Below are 13,614 nucleotides of genomic sequence, written 5' to 3' on the forward strand. Positions count from 1 at the left end.
GACACCTGGCAACCCTACACACAGCAACCTTTTAGCCAGAGCTCTGGTCAGCTGGCACAGGCCAGCCGTGGGTGTCTAACTGCAGCGTGGACACACCAAGTGCCTTGCCCAAAGTAAAGTCAGGGACACGAACACATAATTCCCGGGTCTGAGGCTAGCGCTTCACCCACTGGACTCTCTTCCCCCCTCGCCCTTCCTCCTAGCCTCATGGCTGGGTAGGCACTGCAGCAGTCCTTGCAGAGAAAAGGTCTAGCAACAGCCCTCGCTCCCTGTGGACTGACTGCCCCCACTGGTCTGACAGTGGTGCAAAGCAGAGGTACATGTGTCATGGGCTGTGTCCAGTGGGTGTGCCCGTCAGAACTCAGGAAGGTGTCACATCCTAAATCTGAGGCCTGGCAACTTCGCTCTCAGGGGTTCTTTGTTCAAAGCAAACAGTCCTTCATTCTGCAAAACAGCAAGGCGCCTTCGAGGCTAACAGAATTATTAGGGCATAAGCACCGTGGGGCTCTCATTTTGGTTGCAGTAGGTAAGTGCTGTTGCAATGGAAAGGGAAAATGTAATAATGCATTTTTCTTTTGTACTTCTTGAGCACAATGGCTATGACCGTATGTATCAGAGAGAGAGAGATAATCGGCCATGGGCATTTATAATCATAGAATCATAGGACTGGAAGGGACCTCGAGAGGTCATCGAGTCCAGCCCCCCGCCCTCAAGGCAGGACCAAGCGCCGTCTACACCATCCCTGACAGATGTCTATCCAACCTGTTCTTAAATATCTCCAGAGAGGGAGATTCCACCACCTCCCTTGGCAATTTATTCCAATATTTGACCACCCTGACAGTTAGGAATTTTTTCCTAATGTCCAATCTAAACCTCCCCTGCTGCACTTTAAGCCCATTACTCCTTGTCCTGTCCTCAGAAACCAAGAGGAACAAATTTTCTCCTTCCTCCTTGTGACACCCTTTTAGATATTTGAAAACCGCTATCATGTCCCCCCTTAATCTTCTTTTTTCCAAACTAAACAAGCCCAGTTCATGAAGCCTGGCTTCATAGGTCATGTTCTCTAGACCTTTAATCATTCTTGTCGCTCTTCTCTGTACCCTTTCCAATTTCTCCACATCTTTCTTGAAATGTGGCGCCCAGAACTGGACACAGTACTCCAGCTGAGGCCTAACTAGTGCAGAGTAGAGCGGCAGAATGACTTCACAAGTTTTGCTTACAACACATCTGTTGATACCTGTTTAGCCTAGCATTGTCCAATTCACTTTAATTGCCATTTTTTTCCCCATTGAGTTTACATTAAAAGTCTGTAGCTAGTGGAGTACAGTGTTGTAGCCTGACAGTTTTGACACATTGAAGCATCCCTTGTCGATTTAGCTAAGAATGCAAAGTTATTTCCAACCAGGTATTATTGTAACATTGCTTTGTTCTGGTGTTCTTTGAGGAAGCCAGCTCAGATTGTATTGCTTGCTCTGTGTACAAAAGCGTTGAATATTCTTGTGATTCTAGCTAGGGAAATTAACAGCTTCTTTTAGAGACCAGTGACTTGTATTAACGTGCCTCTGGTCTTGAGCAAACCGTACATAGGAAAGGCTTTCTGCTGCGACTTGTGTTGCAGGTTGGTAGCAATGTGGTGTAGAGGAATCTATTCTGAGGACCCATACTCGCAGCTCTGGGAGTTTTTCAAACCAGCTCAGCTGTTGGGATGTGGCCAAACCAACCCATCGTTGGGAATGGGAGACTACTTTGCATTCTTATCACTTTCTTCCTTGCTGCATGTTCTGCAATGTTGTGGGGGGTTTTTCAGTGCACCTGCGGCAGGAGTAAATCTGTATAACTCAACTGAGTTCAAAGGTGCCACGACCCTTTACGCTATGTGAGGATCTAGGATCCAGAGGATCTCTCTGAAGGGAGAGTATATAAACAAGGTGAAGCCACAAATGCGGTTAATCGAGATTTTTCCTCTCCACTGAGTGTTGAGTGGACTGATACTGAGTTGGTCTGGTGGGAGCCCATCTCTGGCTCTGGATCAGCCCTGCTGCTATGGAGGGGTAATGCTGCTGCAGCCGGAGGCCATGATCTAGCTGCTCATCTGGCCAGTTCTCAGCATGGCACTGATCATCTCTGGAGGGGGTTGTGCCCATGGTGCTCTGCTTCTAGAAGTCAGAGGTAGAAAGCCCCTCCCCATGCGAATGGAGTCTCTAGAAGGTGTATCCGATAATTAGAACCATGCCAACCCTGCGTGATGTGAAAGCACCTCGCCTGCTTTCCAGCCTTTCCTTGGGTGTTCATGTGTGTTCTACTGGCCCCCATGTGTCAGATCTCTTACTCTGAGGGCTGATTAAAACGCAAGGAATTGTTTGCATGCTCAGAATTTGGCACTGGAGTTGCATTGCTTCATTGGGATTGGCTGACTCATTCCCTGGCATTCCTTCTGCTCCGTCACTGGCTGACTGCAGCAGTGGATACTGCTGGATACTGCTGACCTCAGTCTTGGATACTGGCGTATCAGGCCGTGAGCGGTGCTGTTCATGAGTGGTGCAAGCATGCTTGAGTGAGCGTGGTCCAAAAGCAGCGACGCACAGGGCGTGGAACGTTAGCACGAGGGAGATTCACGCTCCCGTTGGCCGTGCACTGACTCTTTGTCTAGACAAAGTCGTGCCGGCTGGATAGTCCCATAGAGTCTATATTGCCCCCAACGGTCATCCAGACAGCAGCTCACACTGTCCCCTTTCCTGTCCCTGACGGCTCCCTCCCCAGCATGCCCCCTCCGTCAGCGTAAGGCAGGAGGCAGCATGACCCTAGCTATGGCTCAGGTTGAGTTAAGGTCCCTTCTCATCCTTCCAGCAGCACAGAGCCCAAAGGAGGAGCTGTAGATCTGTCTCCTTACATCTATTCAGGGGTTAAAATGAGGCGCCGCCTCTGGGAACCTGGCTAGTGATTTCTTGGTCGTACTGAGTTGTATTGATGACCCTGCTCCCCCAGTGTAGACAGCACTCCTTCCCCAACGCCTTTGGCCCTGAGCCAATATGAGTCCTTGCGACCCTGAAGTTTTGCCTGCTGGTGTAATGGAGAATCAGAGCCCCACAGTACAGGGAGGGTCCTATATCTATGTCCTATGCACTGAGCTGCAGTAGTCTGGTTGTGGGCCAAGGAGAAGGGAGAGAGGATGTGATGTGAGCAAGTGCAGTCCACACGGCATGAATAATGGAGCTTCTGACATGGGGCAGAAAAGGGAAAGTTCTAACGAGGCAAACGTGGCACCGGCGCCAACCTTCAGTGTGGAGGCTCCTTGCTGAAGATCATGACAACAATAATCAGTAATCCCCCCCTCTCGTACTGTCTTTTAGCCACTGGAAGGGACCTTGAGAGGTCATTGAGTCCAGTCCCCTGCCCTCACGGCAGGACCAAGCACTGTCTAGAATTTAGATCATCCCTGACAGATGTCTGTGCAACCTGCTCTTAAATATCTCTAATGATGGAGTTTCCACAGCCTCCCTGCCATTTTTTATGACTGCAGCATCTGGCTTGAAATTAACAAATTAATTTCCCAGCTTCGTTTTGATTCATCACTCTTCAAAGAGCTAGTGCGTGAGCCTTACCAACAGCCACCGTGAGAAGTTAGCCCAAGGGCATAAACAGCCCCTGCAGTGTGGGATGCATTATTAAAATATTCTTCTCGTCACAGAGAGGAATAAACCTCCAGGCTGCTGGGAGAGATGACAGAGGCAATGTAGGATCAAGGCTGGCTGAGAATGGACTAGTAATGTCAGTGGAAGTTACTTCTGCCCTAGCTCAGTACTTGCTGATTCTGAGGTCAACACAAGGGTCCTTTATGGGGTACAGAGGGTCACTCTTTTTAGGGTGTTGCCCTCTGCAACGAAGTGGTTATAGCACAGTGTTGTGTTCTCACGTTTCCTCTCCCCCCATGCGTCTGCTACTTTTTCTGGAATTGATGGTTGAATCAAAGATGCACACATCCCATTTCTTAAGCAAGGTGGGTGGGGCTCCCCAGAATCACTGTTGCTATTTCAATCCCAGGCATGTGAAGGTGCCAGTTCAGGAAGAATGGCCCTGGTTGTCTCCGTTGGAATAGTCCAGTTTTCCTGGAGCGCTGAACAGCGTGCACTTTCCCCGAGCAGCCGACAGTCAGATCAGTTAACCCTAGGATGGAATGAGCAGGCACTTGGGTGCAGCGTCCATCTATCCACAGGGTTGGGTGTGGAATTTGAATCCATCCTGATTCCCTGCCTGGTGTTCAGAAACGTGTGGAGTTGGAGGGCCAGGCCAGTTGTGGATTTGTATTTGTGTGTGTGCACGCAAGTGGCCTTACACAATCCCTGGAGCATTGCAAAATGCAAACTCTGCCCTTCAGACTGCTGCCGGCACAGCTGTGCGATCCCCGACGGCGCTAGCAGGGCCAGCAATGGACTTTAGCGGAGATGGAGCCAGGCAGGTAAAGTGCCGGTAGGAGGGTGGAGTGGTTACCATAGAAAGCAGCTCTTTGCCGGTATCCTGTTCCCGTAGCCCTCTACCGGGGAAGGGCTCCTTCCGCAGGCGTGGCTGGCACACGACCTGTCACTTCCCCGGGGGGAGATGAGGAGCTGACATTGTTATTCTGGGTGCACAAATGATTCCTGGACGTACCCCTTCCCCTGGAAAACTCAACACACACACTTCAGCTGTTGGGTCTTACCCAAGTCCTGGGCTACTGCCATTGCTGCAGCTTGTGGTGGAATTTGCTGCAATTGACTTCAAGGGGGTTTGCCTCTGGCCAAAGAGAGCTGATGAAAACAAACCACTGCAGCTTAGCAATTATGGCTTCCCCATGCACGGCAGGTGACACCATGACTTAGGGAGACGAGCTCCCCCCGCCCCACTCCCCAGCTCCGCCCACCAGAGCCCATGTTTACACACACACACACACACACTCTCTGTGACCTGCTGGCTCTTGCCCCCTCCCTGCCCCACGATAGCACCCCCCAGTCTTCCCCCAGCTCCAGAGAGCCAATGGACAGCACAACCCCAGCTCGCTCCAGAGAGCTGGTGGGCGGCACGGCTCCAGAGAGCTGGCCAGCAGGCCTGGCACAGGGCTGGTGCCGTGTCACTCCCACCCCTGACCTGCAAGGCCCTCCCTGCAGCCAGCCACCAGCCCGAGCAGTAGACAGCCAGAGCAACCCTGGTGCCAGGAAAACAGCTGGTGCAGCCCCCAACTTGCCTGCCTGAGCCTCTGGTATCCATTGGGACAGTGGGTGAGGGGAACTCTGATGAGGCAGTTGCCATCTCCGCCCTAGGACACCCACTGCCCCATGGCTCCTCTGCAACCACACGCAGGCTGAATGGTGTTCAATTCACCTTAAAGGGGGAGGGGATCTTTCTGCAGCTCTCCCCCATGCGGCCCTTCGGTGTGTGCAAACCTCTGCTAATTCACATGGTACTTGCAAATGAGTGGGAAAGCAGCCCCATTGGTGTGTGAATCCGAACAGAATGTTTCCAGTGAGCATCAGATTGGAGATGGCTTTCACCACAACCCAGCAGCTATTTCTAAGCAAAGGTTTTTTTGGTTTTTTTCCTCCACCATTAGTAAATCCACTTTAAGGGATTACGGCTCTGGCCAGTTGAAAGAAGGTGACAAGAACGGCCGTACTGGGTCAGACCAAAGGTCCATCTAGCCCAGTAGCCTGTCTGCCAACAGTGGCCAGCACCAGGTGCCCCAGAGAGGATGGACCGAAGACAATGATCAAGCAATTTGTCTCTTGCCATCCCTCTCCAGCCTCTGACAAACAGAGGCCAAGGACACCATTTTAGCCCCTGGCTAATAGCCTTTTATGGACCTAACCTCCATGAATTTATCCAGCTTCTCTTTAAACTCTGTTATAGTCCTAGCCTTCACAGCCTCCTCTGGCAAGGAGTTCCACAGGTTGACTACACGCTGTGTGAAGAAGAACGTTCTTTTATTAGTTTTAAAGGTCGTTCTAAGCCAGCCTGTAGGAAGGCAGAAGAGGGGTGAATGAGAGAGAGAAGCCCAGAGAGCAGACATGTAAATGGCCGGGAAGGCTCAGACTGCAGCCTTCACGCTTTGCAGTGCTGTCTGCTCTGAGTCGGAAAAGTAAAGGCGGGGGGGAGGGGACAGCGTGAGTATCCCCTGCTTATGGTTGCTGGGTGATGGCTGCTCAGGCAGGCCTGGGTTTCCAGGAGGGAAATGGGCTGAGATTCTGTGTCCGCAGCAGAGTTAGCATGGAGAGGGAAAGTGTCTTCAGGTTTCCCCAGGGCCACATGAGCAACCCAGGCGGCTACCCTGAGTTACAGCCGCCTCCATGAGCGGGCCGTGCACTTTGCGGTGCAAGACCCGGTTCGGACACCGGGAAGGATGCGTCTGTCCACCTAGCTACCGTTCCTCAGGGAGGCAGTGCGCCTTCCCTAGTGGGGACCCCTTTCCATCCGTGTAGGCTGGGTTGACACTATGGGTTATGCCACGTTGCTACGGCACTGGAGCTAGGCCACTAGACTCCCCCCTCCCCCCACCTCCCCATGTGTGGACATGACTCTCTAAAGCACTGGTTTGATGGCAGCCACACTCGGGGGTTGTACCAATTGAACTCTGCGGGTGTCACCTGAAGGGGATACGACTTTAGGGGTAGACAAGCCCTTCAGAGTCTTACGAGGCATCACTTCAGAGGGTCTGGAGCAGCCTGCCCTTAATGTGAGCCCCCCACCCGCTCCATGGGAGAACCTGCATGTTCACTGCCTAATGCCTGGATTCCCAAGGGGGTCTGCTGGAGGCAAAGGGCCTTTCTGAACAGAGAGGTCTTTTGCCCCTGCCCTGCCCCCGGTCTCTTCCCTGGCTCCCTATGGCCCTCGACAGCATGGCTCCTGCAGAAGCGCTGTTGCCAGTGTCTCTCCCTGGCAGGAGCCTGTCCCACATTGGCCGGGAGGGGGTCAAAGCAGGCTGGAGGGAGCTTGCGCAGAGCGTTGGCCAATTAGAAAGAGGCTTTTAAGCAGCCTATCAGAGGTCAGCTTGCTGGAGCAGCCCTGCATATAAGGAGCTGCCCAGCAGAACGAGCCAGTGGGGTTCTCACCAGGGAGGGTGGAGGATCAGGGTGTGCTCGTGCTCGTGCTCGTGCTCGTGCTCGTGCTCGTGCTCGTGCTCGTGCTCGTGCTCGTGCTCGTGCTCGTGCTCGTGCTCGTGCTCGTGCTCCAGTCAGATACCTGACAGGCTGTGAGCCTTGATGTAAGAGCCAAGAGGGTGCAAGGGGCACAGGGGCAGTGGCTCAGAGAGCAGGAGGAAGTTAAAGGAGAGTGAAAAAGAGCAGCACAAAGTTGCTTCCAGAGGGTCGTTGGGCCAGGACCCAGTGGCCTGGGTCCCCCTCTCTTCCCTCTTACCCCACGCTTTGCCACCAAGCACTGTGGCCCATACAGACTATGGCTTGCCCCTGAGGCAGAGGGTCTAGGCTTTGGGGTGCAGAGGAAAGCCAGGATGGCTGATAACCCCAGAAGGGACGCGAGGGAGCACTGCAGGGAGCACTGCTGGAGGGCCGTGTCCCGCAGAGGACGCCGTGGTCTGGCAGCGGCGTGGGTCCGGAACACGAATGTGGAGCGTGGCTGGAGGAGACGCTAGCCAGAAGGAGGTGCCCTGTGGCTGACCAAACTAATTCCCTGGAGCTACCAGCAGGAGGCGCCGCAGCAGTGAGTCCCGCCCCACGACAGAGCCCCTTTGGATGGGGGTTACATAGAGCAGAGAGGAAACTCCATAAGGTGCTGCTGTCACTCCGCAGTGACTTTCACCATAGTGCAGGGGCCACGGCGGGAACAGCCCTGCCCCTTCCCAGCCCTTCCCCTTTCCTTCCATGCCCAGAGACTCCAAACATCCAGGAATGCCCTTCTGGGGAACCCCACAGCAGTTCATGGCTGGTTTGCCTGGGGATGTGGTTAAACCTTCCCCTCCCCTCTGTTCAAAACTTCTAGTGGCTTCCTTAAGAGTAACCAATGTGATGCTGCCAGCAAGTGGTGACAGAGGGTACTTCAGTTTCCAGCTGGCTGCCCGACACTCAGTTCTGAATGTACCTGGGGAGCGAAATGTTATGCCAGGGTTTTACTTTGGGAAGAACTGCCAAAGGGCAGAGAAACGAAAGCGAGGCCCTGGCAATCTGAAGTACAAAGCGAACCTCAGATAAGAGGAGGGATGAGAGCTGGTGGCACAAAATGCAAAGCAATTCAAATGGGAGGGAATCATTTGATCTGTTCATAGACCTTACGGGGCCCCAAACTAGCTCTGCCAACTCAGGGGAAGGTCGGGGTATCTCTGTGCCGCTCAGTAAAGCGGAGGGCAGACAAGACATTGGGACGGTTAAGGAATGGGTTAGACGTTAATAAAGGATTTATAATGGGATGCCGTAAATCACTTGTCCTCCCTCCCGTGGGGGAGCGTGTGCAGTGTTCCTCCCCCGATTTCAGGTCATTGACCATCTCTGAGCCGCCTATGAGAAGAACTAGGGATGCTGTCTTATAAAAGACTACAGTGAGTGGGGCTGTCTACATTAGGGAGGGGGCACGAATCCCCTTTAGTCAGCACTGGTGAGGCCACATCTGGAGTATTGTGTCCAGTTCCGGGCCCCCCACTACAGAAAGGATGGGGACGCATTGGAGAGGGTCCAGCGGAGGGCGACCAAAATGATGAGGGGGCTCTGATAGCACATGACCTATGAGGAGAGGCTGAGGGATCTGGGTTTGTTTAGTCTGCAGAAGAGAAGAGTGAGGGGGGGATTTGATCGCAGCCTTTACCCCCTCCCCCTGAAGGTGGGTTCCAAACAGGCTAGAGAGAGGCTGTTCTCAGTGGTGCCAGATGGCAGAACGAGGAGCAATGGGCTCAAGTTACAGTGGGGGAGGTCTAGGTTGGATATTAGGACAAACGATTTCCCTAGGAGGGTGGTGAAGCACTGGGATGGGTTCCCTAGGGAGCTGGTGGAATCTCCATCCCTAGAGTTTTCTAAGTCCCGGCTTGACAAAGCCCTGGCTGGGATGATTGAGTTGGGACTGGTCCTGGTTTGGGCAGGGGGTTGGACTCGATGCCCTCCTGAGTCTCTTCCAGCCCTCGGATTCTACAGAGAAGGAATCCTAGAATTGCCATGTAGTCCATCTCTGCTCCAAGCCTGCACCAGGAACTTGGGGGTCGGTGTACGTACTGTGGTTGCTTTAACCATTTTGCTCTCAGCCTCTCCCTTCTTTTACTAACAAGCCTTTAGAGTTGAGATTCCAAAGGACTGGCACAGAGAGCTCTTTTGGGTAAGAGCGGAGGTATACATTGACTGGAGAACGTGGCTGGTCCTTTGGGATCAGAAGAACCTGTGTGCAGTTGGTGAGATGGATTTTCCTAACCTCTCGTCGGTGTCAGGGGCTGGCTGTCCCAGGAAGGGCTGGCGTGTCTGAAGGGAACGCTTGTGTGGCTTCTTGCTGGCCAGTGTGGCAAAGAGAAGTGCCCTTTGTGACTGGTTTGGGGTCCTTAGAGCGGAGGGGCCCCAGTTTTGGCTTGTCAGGAGCCCTGTTTCTATGCACTTCACCCTGATTGGATCCTCCCAGTGGTACCCCAGAATCCATCCTATTACCCCTGCTGATAGCTTTGGAAAGAGTTTTTCTCGGTTCCTTTAGAATTCTAAGGAATTCCACCCACAAGGGTAACTGAAAATGCTGATTTTTTTTTTTAAGGCTGTTATTTTTTATAAAACAAGCAAACAAAAATGATTCCACCTTTGACACTTTTATTCTAAATCTCTCTCTCTCTTTTGCTCTCTCATTGTTCTGCTGCAGTATTTCTCCTCTTTACTAATGTCTCGCAGCTTGAAAACAGTCACCTCCAGCCAGGAGCTGCTGGAGTGGAAGCTGGTGTGAGTTGCCGGATTCCCTCAGGCCCCTGGCCACGTGCCTCGCTTCTCCTTCAAGCGGTGCCCCGTGGGTGCTCCACGCTGTGGGTGCTCCTCTCGAACGTGCCGGTGGCTCCTCGTCCCAACGATCGCAGAATGTTGCTCGCGGTGCCTGGCCGCCCTGCCCATGTGCAGTAGCCGTCTCGTGGTGCCGTTGGCGCCTGATTTTGCACTCGCGTGACGCAGCTTCCCTCAGGTCCTTCACCATCCTCAGAGCAGATGGAGCCTTCGGGCAGCGCTGACTCCTTCATCCTAAAATCCAAAAAGACGTGAAAATGAGTTTTTCCCTGAAGCGAACCCCTCCGGTTATTGCCCCATTTCGACAGCGGACACTAGGCTCACCCGGCCTCCAAAATGTGACACTTGTCGAGGGGCCATGCTGGTCTCTGACGGCCACTCTTTGTGCTTAGGAGAGGCCCGCATTCCACAGAATGCTCTCAGAGCCGGGGATAGAGGGGATGGAGCGCTCCGCTTAATGGTGATCCTGCCGGAGAAATCTCTCCCGCCCTCTGAGGAGACTCCTTTGACGGGGGTCTCACACAACCTCCGGTTACAATCAATCATTCAAGAGGGCCAGACGGCAGCCCTGCAGGTGGAGATTGCTGAAACAGGAGCCCAGACCACCGCTACGGCGGTAGTAAGGCATGGAGCATCTGGGTTGCAAGCTTCAAGGATCCCGCAGGAGATGCAGATGAAGGGGGGGAGACCTCGCTTTTGACAGGATGCCTCAGACCCCTGAGGTTAGGGGATTTATCGCCCCCTCAGACCGTCAGTCCTCAGCTTAGGTTGTTCCCTTCATTTTTCCCAGCGAGCAACAGACCTCTTCCCCTGACAGCTGGTGTTCGTCTCCCCCTCCCCCACTTTCTCTCTCCCCCTGGGAAGAGTTTTGCTAACTGCCCAGGCTGGGCCTATGTGTCTGCGCTGTGATGTGACTTGGCCCAGGGGAATGCTGGGTTACAGAGCAGACAGCTCCCCCGCTACGTCACAGCACCTATTTGCCTCTAAAAACAATAAAACCAAGCTCCTCCGCACCAAGAAGAACTCTCACGCCACACTAGGCACCCGTGGCGTCTATCCCCCTCCCAAACAGGAGCTAGGGAAGCACCAGGCAGACGTTCTCCTCCTCACAGCGGCAGGGCCCAGACAGAGCTGGTTTCCTTACCGAGGACGCTCTGCAGTGTGCGATCCTCTCACGCTACCCCTACGACCGGATCTCCTCTCGCTGCACCCGAGGCCACGTGCTGCGCCCGGACCCGGCGACTCTACAGCTCAAAGCTCGGCTCCTCCCTGGTCCTGGTCCGGGGAAGAAATCTGTGCCGACAGGGTAAAACGTGTGAGTAAATAGCCGATGTTCCACACCCGTCTGGGGACAAGGGGGAAAGATTCTCCCCGTGGTGACAGTAGAAGTAGCTGACTCCAATCCTGGGGGCTCCACAGTGGCTGAGGCCTGAGGACCTCTTTCCATGTCCATCTCTTCCTCTTTCATCCTCCTAGGAGGGGCATCAGCTCCCATGGATCCATGTCAGCCCTACTCTCGTGGCTCCCTCCTGGCCTCGCCCAACTCTTGTTGTGGCTCCAGGTGACATCACTGAAAAATTAGAACTGAAGAAGGATGACACCTTTCTGAGGTGACTGTCACTGGAGCCAATGGCAATTTAGGCCCCCGTGGCTGCCAACTACCTCTCAGCCTATGCGTCTGGAACAGAGTTTGGGTGCAGAAGAGGGTGTGGGATGCAGGTTCTGGGCGTGAGCATGGGGGCCGGAAGGGAGTTCAGGTGTGGGAGAGGGTGAACCCTGAAAGATTTTGGCGCAGAATGTGGGGTCTGGGCTGGGGCAGGAGCATGAGGCGGGGAAGAGACTCCCGAAAGTGACCCACCCACCCTCTAGCAGTGACTCCCAGCCCACTGCGTTAATCGCTCGATCACGCATGTCCTGAATCACGAATGTTGTCTGCCTGGCTAGAGATACTTCTGGGGAGAGGAGCAGCATTTCAGGGAGGGAGCCGCATAGGAAAAATGAAGGGAACAACCTAAGCTGAGGACTGACGGTCTGCGGGAGCAGCGGAGTGGGAGGGGGCAGACTGGTGGGAGGAATTGATCGGCAAGGAAAAGAGGTGGTTGTGGGAATGGGAAGGAAGCAATTTGTCTAGGGTCTTTTTTCACATGGAGCTAGGCTAGCCGGCCCCCTGCCCAGCGGAGCGTGTATCGAGGGCCCCTGCCTGTCGGAACTGGCCTTGAGGCAACCGTGCCCACCAGAGCGGCACTCAACCGCCCCTGCCTGTGCGAGCTGGGAGAACAGTCCTTCGCCGAGAGTCCCGTTGCTCAGAGATACACACAGGCTCCCCCTGTGTCAAGCACACTGGTCCAGCCCGTCAGGGCCCAGAGGCGTGTGCTGAGGTGAAGTGGTGGTTGGCGGAAATCGCGCTGGCTGATGGCTACAGGCAGGGGGCTCGCTGGCAACCGGCCGGTTTTAGCAGGTTCCTGGGCATCTTGTCCGTAACAGCGGGGCTCATCGTCCACTTGCCCGAGGGAGCTGAGCTCACTGGCAGCCTGTCCATTCGCGTGGAGACCTGATCTCCTGGCCATAGGAGCTGTGCTCCCCGGCCACCTGTCTGCGCGAGCGGGAGTCCTTCTCCACGTACCCGTAGGTACCAATTGCTTGTACCTACCCTGTCGGCCGTGGTGCATGTCCCTGTGGTACGGGGTGTTCTTGTCGGTAACACTGCAAGTCAGCATCCGCCTACCTGTGGGAGTCAAACTCACTGCCAGCCGCTCTGTAACTTCCTTCTTTCGCCTCCCGGGCCTCGGATCAGGCCCCTACGCAAGTAATAAAAAGGAAGCTGCAAGGAATGCTGGGAGTTAGTGAAGTAGCCCTGCAAGAAGGGGTTTGCTCCGGGGATATGACTGCAGCACCAGCTGCTCGCATGGGTGAGTCAGCTCCTGCAAAGAGGTGACGGTATTCCAAAGGTTTGCAACCCTCCGTACCAAGTGGAAGGCATAAAGCTGGGGGAGGGGGAATATGGGAACCATAGAACTCCCCCACAAACCTGTCCATTTTTCTTCCCCCACAGCTTCATGCCCTGGGCAGCTGCCCTTGTAGCCCCGTCCTGGTTCAGCCCTGCACCTCCTGTCTAGACGCCTGTGGGCTCTGAGTTCCCTGCCGGCTTGTCTGCAAGGGTGGGAGTCGTCAGTTGCCTGCTTGTGGGAGCTGAACTTATTAGTAGCCTGACAGAACCAAAGGCAGAAATGGACAGTCAATCTGGGTGAGGTGACAATCGGTGTTGGGGCGGGAGCCGCATTCACTGATTGGTGGAAGGAATTGATCGGCAAGGAAAACTGGTGGCTGTTGGAAGGGGAAGGAAGCAATCTGTCAGGGGCCTTTGGTCACATGGAGCTAGGCTGGCCGGCCCCCTGCCCAGCGGAGCGTGTATCGAGGGCCCCTGCCTGTCGGAACTGGCCTTGAGGCAACCATGCCCACCAGAGCGGCGCTCAACCGCCCCTGCCTGTGCGAGCTGGGAGAACAGTCCTTCGCCGAGAGTCCCGTTGCTCAGAGATACACACAGGCTCCCCCTGTGCCAAGCTCACTGGTCCAGCCCCTGTCAGGGCCCAGAGGCGTGTGCTGAGGTGAAGTGGTGGTTGGCGGAAATCGCGCTGGCTGATGGCTACAGGCAGGGGGCTCGCTGGCAACCGGCCGGTTT

At 54.5% G+C, this 13,614-nt stretch overlaps 1 long non-coding RNA gene across 1 annotated transcript; it reads right to left on the bottom strand.

Annotated features, from left to right (window-relative positions):
- Positions 1 to 9,738: 9,738 nt before the first annotated feature.
- LOC112543549 (uncharacterized) lies at positions 9,739 to 13,388 on the bottom strand. Its single transcript, XR_012903048.1, has 2 exons — positions 11,080 to 13,388; positions 9,739 to 10,169 (listed from the first exon to the last, which is right to left on the bottom strand). It is a non-coding gene; the product is annotated as an uncharacterized LOC112543549 (long non-coding RNA).
- Positions 13,389 to 13,614: the final 226 nt, after the last annotated feature.

The sequence above is a fragment of the Pelodiscus sinensis genome, chromosome 3, assembly GCF_049634645.1.
Source record: "Pelodiscus sinensis isolate JC-2024 chromosome 3, ASM4963464v1, whole genome shotgun sequence".
NCBI lineage: Eukaryota > Metazoa > Chordata > Testudines > Trionychidae > Pelodiscus > Pelodiscus sinensis.